Genomic DNA, 9,032 nt, shown 5'->3' on the forward strand with positions numbered 1-9,032 from the left:
TGACCCTAGAGCAACAGGAGTTTGATCTGTGCGGGTTCAATTATAGGTAGATTTTCTTCTTTCTGGACACTCCGCAGCAAGACAAACCCCTCCCCTTCCTCCTCCTCGGTCTGCTCAACATGAAGATGATAAGAAAGGCTACGTTGAACAGTTTGATGAGAATATTTCAGATTGTATATGAAACCTGCATTGTACCCCTTGGTTGCACTAATGTACACAGCTATGATTTAACAATAAAAATAAAAAAATTTAAAAAAAAGGAAAAAAAGAATAAAGACTTCTGTGATTACCCATTTCCACCTAATCAATAATAAATGTTTCCTCTTCCTTATCATTTTCTTAGTAACATTTTCTTTCCTTTAGCTTACTTTATTATAAGCATATAGCACACAAAATACGTGTTAATCAATTGTTTATGTCATCAGTAATTCTTCAGGTCAATAGTAGGCTGTAACGAGTTAAGTATGGGGAAGACAAAAAGTTGGAAAGGGATTTTCTTTTACTGTTCATAGTTTAACACCCTTCATCCTGCTTGTTCAAGGGCCAACACTTCTGTGGATATTGAGTGAAACACACTTTCAAAACCTGCAGGGAAGAGTTGGTTGAAGATGAATGAAATTCTGTTTCATAGTACCCCCTTTTTCCACTTTTGATACTATGTTGTATTTAAAGGTTAAAAAGAGGCTATTTTGGAGCCTGAGAGTGGTAAAAGGAATGCCTGCATGGAGAGATTTTTTTAGTATCTGACCTTCAGGAGTATCATTCAAAAACATGGGGCAGTTGCATAAAGGCTCTGGCTGTTAAAATTATCGACCGACAGCTGAGGTCTGGGAGGCTTATATTTGAAAACTGGGTGCAAGTTGTTCACACTCTAATACATAGGGATTTTAAAAATCTATACTCTTAAATAAAAGAGTCACTGCCTCAATTGTATCCATCCTTTCTAAGTTTTTAAACAGTAAAGATACATTGCAGTTCAAGGATTGATTAACTGAAATCCAGATCAGCATATTCATCTCTTTTCTTTTTAATATTTCTTTTATAGCCATCACCTAGTTTCTTTTTCTAGATGTGTAAAGTCAAGCATGCCATTCTGAATACAGTGACAATAAAAATTATTAACAATTATAATGAATCAGAAGGAGAAGCAATTATTTAAAGTTTTAGCATCGGATCAGGAAAAACAGCAAAAGCTAAAACTTATTCAAGTTTGAGTTTTTAATAGAATATGTTACAATTAATGAGGAGAGAGGTGACTATTTTGCATTAAATGGCTGCAGTCACATCCGTCAGCAACAGTTAAAGTTCACCTGTGTAATTAAATCAGCCCTAGGAAGATTCACCCTGAAAAGGTCACATATTGTTCCAAAATGCTAAAAAGGTCACATAGGGTTCCAAAACTCTAAAATCTCAAGCATGTGTAAGAAACAATAACAAATTGTCAAAAGAGGCATTTCTCTCTGACTTAACACGCCGGTGGAATATGTAGGAATTTATTCTCTTATTTTTATTGTATTTTATTTTTATTATTTTTCTTTTTTGAGACAGAGTATCAAGCTGTCACCCTGGGTAGAGTGCCGTGACATCACAGCTCACAGCAACCTCAAACTCTTGGGCTTAAGCGATTCTCTTTCCTCAGCCTCCCGAGTAGCTGAGGCTACAGGTGCTCTCCACAATGCCCAGCCATTTTTTGGTTGCATTTGTCATTTTTGCTCTAGCTGGTCCAGGCTGGATTCGAACCCTCCAGCCTCAGTGTATGTGGCTGGTGCCCTACACACTGAGCTACGGGAGACCCCCATACGTAGGAATTTAGAAAAGTTCCTGGTAAGGTTTATGTAAGGACAACAGGAAATTGGAGCATTATTTAGCAATCACAGTCTTTCTTCCTCTCTTATCTTCCTTTGGAATTTATAGTTTTTTGTTTGATTCCCCCCACCCCCACAAATTTAAAGATTCCCTTTTCTTACTGATGTCTGGGAGAAACTGCCTTTCGGCGACTGAACTGGTAATAAATCCAGATAAAATAGGAGGATAATATATAAATATTTAAATATATATATATATATATTAAATTTTAAAACCTAAATGAACAAATTGGTAAGTTGTATTTCTTTTTTTTGCAATTTTTGGCCGGAGCTGGGTTTGAACCTGCCACCTCCAGTATATGGGACTGGCGCCCTACTCCTTTGAGCCACAGGTACCACCCAGTAAGTTGCCTTGTTAAACCACATGTCATCACCATCAATCAAAATGCTATGCAAAAGTGAATTTTCTTATTTAGTACAGAAATGCTATATTCTTTTTTTCATGTTTGCTAAATTTAATTTTTTTTTTTGTTTGGGATTCATTGGGGGTACAAAGAATTAGATTACACTGGTTGCATTTGTTAGGTAAAGTCCCTCTTATAATTGTGTCCCACCCCCAAGGCATCTACTCTGAACAACAAAAAAAAAAAATAATTTTATCACAAGGACATTTGCACTAGACTGTTTATCACAGCTCAGTTTACAATCGCCAAGATGTGGAAACGACCTAAATGTCACCAACCCAGGAATGGCCTAACAGGCTGTGGGTGTGTGTCTGCCAGGGAATACTCCTCAGCCTCCAAAAAAGATGACGACTTCACCTCTTTTGTATTAACCTGGATCAAGTTAGAAATCCTATATTCTTAATGTAAAATCGTTTGTAATTATTACAATTCAAATCAAGTTGCCCACTACATTTACATTAGAAAATATTTTCTGGTTATACGTATTTTAACCCATTATAGAAGAACAGTGAGAAGAGAAACAATATAATTTTTACATGTAGAGAAAGTTCTAGTGGAAATTATTCAAAATGATACAACTGTTCAGGTGCCTGGAGATCAGTTGAAGAAATAGAGTTAAACAGTAGACGATTAATAAAATGACAAAATTATTAGAAAATGTATATATATATATAAATATGCTTTTTTTTTTTTCCAAAAGAAAATATTCCCAGGGCAAAAATGAGTCATCTAAGTATTGAACTGAACAGATAGTTTCTGTAGATGTCTGAGTAAAGTTGAAAATGAAAAACAAATCATATGAAAGAAGGCCTTTCCACTCACCATGATGCACAGATTCCCAGAAAAAAATGTAAAAATGAGAGGAAGAAGTGGGAAAAGGAAGAGAATCAACAGGGGAGGGAAGGAAGGGAGGGAGGAATTCTTCTCTTTTTCTTTTCTTTTTTTTGTTGCAGTTTGGCCAGGGCTGGGTTTGAACCCGCCACCCTCCGCATATGGGGCCGGCGCCCTACTCACTGAGCCACAGGAGCCGCCCGGAGGAATTCTTTAGTTCTTAGTTTGAGTAAAACTGACAAAGAGCATCCTTCAAGAAAAGGAAATGAATTTTAAAACATTGCTCTTTGAAACAATTTTCCTTTATTCTATTGGTTTCTAAATGTAACGGTTGAAACAAAAATAACACGTTCAATGATATGTGTCTATAGTGTGTTTGGATATGTGTGTGTAATGTGTTTGGCTGTGTTATTAAAGAGAATGTTTGCACCTGCCACCTCTTAAAATGGCAAGAAAGGGTTTACTCAAGGCTGTTGCAGGGGACAACAAGGTCATTTTAATCGGGACAAGAGATATAACTCATGCACAGGTGCATGTGGTGGTTAACAGTGAATAGGCAGAGCCAGGGGGTGAATGGAAAATGATGAAGAGGAGGTCGGTGAGGTGTCAAAGGTGCCAACCTCTTTACTAACTGGCATCTCCAGTTGGTTTCAGCCAACAGGAGCTCACAGGAGAACTTGGAAAGAGAAAGAAGGGGAGACGAGAGAGAATTTGTTTTCCCTTTTCTTCAGGAGTCTTGGCCATCTGCAGTTCTCTTTTCCTGGCTCCCACCCCGGCAGCTGCCGTCCAGCCCCTGCATTTTAAGTCTACCCTTCAGCTCTAAGGACAGTGGTGGAGGTTCCCTGATGCCACCATCCTACCTCACTGATTTTCTTAGTCCTTCCCCTTCTCGTGTAAACAGCTTCCTTTATGAGTTTCTTCCATTAAAAATCAAAAGCACCCTCTGTCTGATTTATGTGCTATGGGATATTACTCAGCCATAAAAAAAAAAAAGGGAGAGAGAGAGACTTTGCATCTTTTATGTGTACCTGGATGGATGTGGAGAACTTTGGAATGGAAAAGCAAGCATGTCCTGTACTTACCACCAATCTGAAAATAGCAGACCAACAGCTATAAGCCCGGCGCCTGTGGCTCAGTGAGTAGGGTGCCGGCCCCATATACCGAGGGTGGTGGGTTCAAACCCAGCCCCGGCCAAATTGCAACAGAAAAATAGCTGGGCGTTGTGGCAGGCGCCTGTAGTCCCAGCTACTTGGGAGGCTGAGGCAAGAGAATCGCCTAAACCCAGGATTTGGAAGTTGCTGTGAGCTGTGATGCCATAGCACTCTACTGAGGGTGATAAAGTGAAACTCTGTCTCTAAAAAAAAAAAAATAAAAAAATAATTAAATTCAAGAAGTGGGGAGGAGTGGAAGAGGCTGGTTGATTTCCCACCTATCAGGTATAATATAGGGGGTCGTGGCACATTTCGTGGGTGAAAAACTCAACTACAACTCAGAGTTTACATTTTGCCTTACAAATGCAAACAATGTCACCTGATCTTATGTACCTTCCTATTGACCCGTAATAAAAAAAGGAGGGGGGGGATGGGGCCTTGGTGTGTGCCACACCTTCTGGGGGCAAGACATGATTGCAAGAGGGACTTTACCTAACAAATGCAATCAGTGTAACCTGGCTTATTGTACCCTCCATGAATCCCCAACAATAAAAAAAAAAAAAAAAAGAAAGAAAGAAAGAAATTGAGCTAGGAGAAATTTGATCAAAAAAATAAAAATTTAAAATAAAAAGCCAAAACAAAATCACAACTTTAAGATCAAATTGGCTCTCTTTTGGTATTCATGAATCAGAGAAGGACCCTGTCTGTAAAATATAATGAAGAGGGTGGTGCCTGTGGCTCAAAGGAGTAGGGCGCCAGGCCCATATACCCGAGGTGGTGGGTTCAAACCCAGCCCCAGCCAAAAAATAAATAAATAAAATGAAATGAAATAAAATGAAGAGCTTCCACTGAGCACCGGGGCACAATAGGACCTTGGGGGTTGAAAGCTGTTCACAAGGAAACAGAACATTAGAAAGAAACAGGTTGGTTAACATCAGGCTTGTGGGGGTGTTTTTCTTGTAAGAGTTAAAGCAGAGTAGACTTTCTTATCACACTGGCTCCTGTTGACTGATGAGTTGCTGGGAACCTCCTGTTTTCAGCAGAAACTAATCTTTCTAAACAAGTACATTTAAAAAATTTTTTTTTATTAAATCATAGCTGTGTACATTAATGCAATCATGGGGTACCATGTGCTGGTTTTATAAACAATTTGAAATGTTTTCATCAAACTGTTTAACATAGCCTTCACGGCATTTTCTTAGTTATTGTGTTAAGACATTTATATTCTACACTTAGTAAATTTCACTGTACCCTTGTAAAATGTACCCTAGGTGTGATCCCACCAATTACTCTGCGTTTACCATCCTCTCCCCCCACCTCCCCTCCCTCTCCCCTTTCCCTTTCTTGGGCTATAATTGGGTTGTAGCTTTCATATGAAAGCTATAAATTGGTTTCATAGTAGAGCTAAGTACATTGGATACTTTTTCTTCCATTCTTGAGATACTTTGCTAAGAAGAATATGTTCCAGCTCCATCCAAGAAATACATACTTTCTTAAAGTTCCAGTTTTGGCAACGTGGCACTTAGCGCAAGTGATTGATTATAATTTAATCTGGTATGGGGAAATCTAAGGATGGGGCTCAGTCCAAAATGATGGCATCAATTAAATTTTATTGATTGATTCTCTTAGACTAGCTTGTGTGAGTTCTGTTTTTCTTTCTGAGTGTATCATGGCTAATATATTCTGTATTCTCAATTTTTATTTTAATTTAGATAAGTGTTCATAGTTGCTCGGTCACCAGTAGGAATCCCTAATTCCAGTCCCGGAATTAATTGGACTTCTATTAAAAAGACCCCAGGGAATTCTGATAACATCTCTTCCTCACCAGTAATAATTACTTCTAGAATAATGATATGCAGCTTAGCAATTTTCTGAGACAAGACACTTTGGGGTAAATAGTGGGTAATAGTATTATAACCTCTAATACCTATAAGTCTAATTTGTCTCCCCGCATACCAACTTGAAAAAAAAATGATTGTGACATAAAGGGATCACTCGATTTTTCTGAACAAATCTATGATACTGACATTTTTGAAATTACAAATTATTTAAGCAAGGAGTCTTTTAACATTAGAGCTATCACACTACCAAAGATTAACAACAATAAAAAAAAAATTGTCGTTTTCTAGCTAATTTGTTATTTCTATTTTTTATTCTTTTACTAAACGTAGTTTAATTTTTATAATTATATACTCATCAATGAATATGTACATCTTGTCTCTAATCTTTTTTTTCACATAGTAACATTTTTATTAAACTTTTATTTAGCCTCATTGTAAGAATATAAGGGACATCATAGACTTGATGTATGAAATTATTTTAAGTGTCTCTAATCTTTTATATCCTACTATGATAATTTACTTATCTTCACTAGAGTTTACACTATTACTTAAAAATTCTCTATGGATTGATTGATTGATTGACTGGGGTTCATTGGGAGCACAAAGAATTAGGTTACACTGATTGCATTCATTAGGTAAAGTTCCTCTTATAATTGTGTCCTGCCCCCAAGACGTGTGTCACCGACTGTGACCCCCATCCCCCTCTCTGCTCCCCTAATTCATTCTTTTTTTTTTTTTTTTGTATATTTTGGCCAAGGCTGGGTTTGAACCCGCCACCTCCGGCATAAGGGGCTGGCGCCTACTCCTCTGAGCCACAGGTGCCGCCCTAATTCATTCTTTTAAAAGATAATACCTGCAACTCATGTCTTAAGAATCAATTTGATTAGTTAATATAATTCAGTTTCCCAACACATACAAGTTAATTTCCTTAAGCAATTATTACAATATCCAAAACACAACAGAATTTCAGAATACCAGCTCTTACACCAACATCTCTACTTGTCTGCCAATGAGAAGAGTGATCAGTTCTTTCTCTTTCGAGATTCTTAGATGTACAAAAAATATCGTCAATTGTCTTTTTTCCTAGTTTCTTTCCTCTCTTTGTCATTGCTAGGATTGTCAACTTTATGGAATGGAAATGATTTTACGGGTATGTGCACACATCTGTTCTGATAACTCACCTTGAGTAAATAATGAAAAATATATGAATTTAATGAACACTCTTCTGAACTGTGTATTTTGATTATTATTGGGAGAGACACATACTTCAAACAGGGATTAATAGTTTTGAGTTCTAGAGTCACACAGTGAAATCTGGCACAGCAGAGGCAGGAAAATCACAACATAAATGTACGTGATGATTTTTAGTTTGTGTTTCGAACATAGATGGCACTCAGACTTTCACAACGTATGTGTCTGCTTTTTTTATGTCCCTCAGGGGCTGGCAGTGTATTTGAGAGAGCATCCAACCTGAGTCATCTTTATGGAGCAAAAACCATCCACATTCTAACCTTGTTTCATGGAAAGTTTCAGACAGGTCTGGGCAAGCCTTGGGGCCTTGGTGTATAACAGAGCACGTGGGAAATTAAGAAATCTGGAATAATAATAAAAAAAAAAGAAATCTGGAGTTGTGCATTCTCAGGGAAGAACAGAGAGAGCTGATTCAGAAGAAATGAATTAGGTCAGAATAAAAAACCAATGTCACAGAGTCTCTTGGAAATTCTTTCCTGGTTCTCTCCATTACTCAGGAACTTAAGGCAAAAACAAAAGTTATGTTACACAAATTTACCTGTGGTGTGTAACATATAGTAAGTTATGTTATACAAATTAATATGCATCTTATACTAAGGTATATGATGCATATTAATATATAGTATATGTCATATAGTAAGTTAAGTTATACAAATTAGCACACTCTATGCATCATATACTGAGTTACGTTATACATATTAATATATAGTAGACATTGGGTGAATTTAGCAGAATTTAAGAGAGACCAAGGAGCTTATCCTCTGGATTTAATTAGCCAGTCCTGGAAAAAAGTTATTAATTCATATCACCTGCTTACCCTAACATAATGGTCCTCAAATTTACTGGTCACCAGCTTCATGGAAGATAATTTTGTAGGCCCTGCAGTCATCTTCCTGTGAATGTTTCCAATTTTGTCCTGTCTCAGAAGCTAAGGAGAGTCTGGTTTCCTTAAACCAACCAGTGAACAAACCATATATATAACCAACCAGTGAACAAACCATATATATACAAGTTAGGTATAAACATACGTTTTCATAAATAACCAAAAACAGTCACACCATATGGAATACTATTTCTTGTCTAAAAATCTGATTGTTTTCTTATTATTGTCTGTATGCCAACCAGAATAGATGCTCAGTTAAATTTTAAGAAAAGCCTGCCATCTAATTCATTAATAATCTGTCAAGATTATTCCAAGCATAGAATTCTTTTTCTGACAAGTATTTCAAAGCAATAAAGAAACAATCTTTGGTCAAATTCCAAAGAAAGCTAAGCAAGCTCATTTTGATAAAACAGAGAATGCGGGACGCAGATACTTTTGTGTCTCCTGGAAATAAAAGAAATACCTCTGTTAAGAATGAAAGTGGCCTTAATCTTTTGGATATAGGCCTAGTAGAGGAATTGGGCTGATGAAATGAAAGAAGAGAAACCTGGGTTTAGAAATTTCCTACTTTTTACAGATCTACATTTAGATCCCTGAGTGTTGTCCAAACTTCTTTCCAAAAAGGAACGTATTAGCTTGCATTCCCACCAGCAGTGCAGAAGTGTTCCCTTTTCTCCACACCACTGCAGCTCAATTCATAATTGCCAAATCATGGTAGAAGCCCAAGTGCCCATCGATCCATGAATGGATTAACAAATTATGGTATATGTATATAACGGAATATTATGCAGCCTTAAAAAAGATGG

The sequence above is a fragment of the Nycticebus coucang genome, chromosome X, assembly GCF_027406575.1.
Source record: "Nycticebus coucang isolate mNycCou1 chromosome X, mNycCou1.pri, whole genome shotgun sequence".
In the NCBI taxonomy this organism is placed as follows: Eukaryota; Metazoa; Chordata; class Mammalia; order Primates; family Lorisidae; genus Nycticebus; species Nycticebus coucang.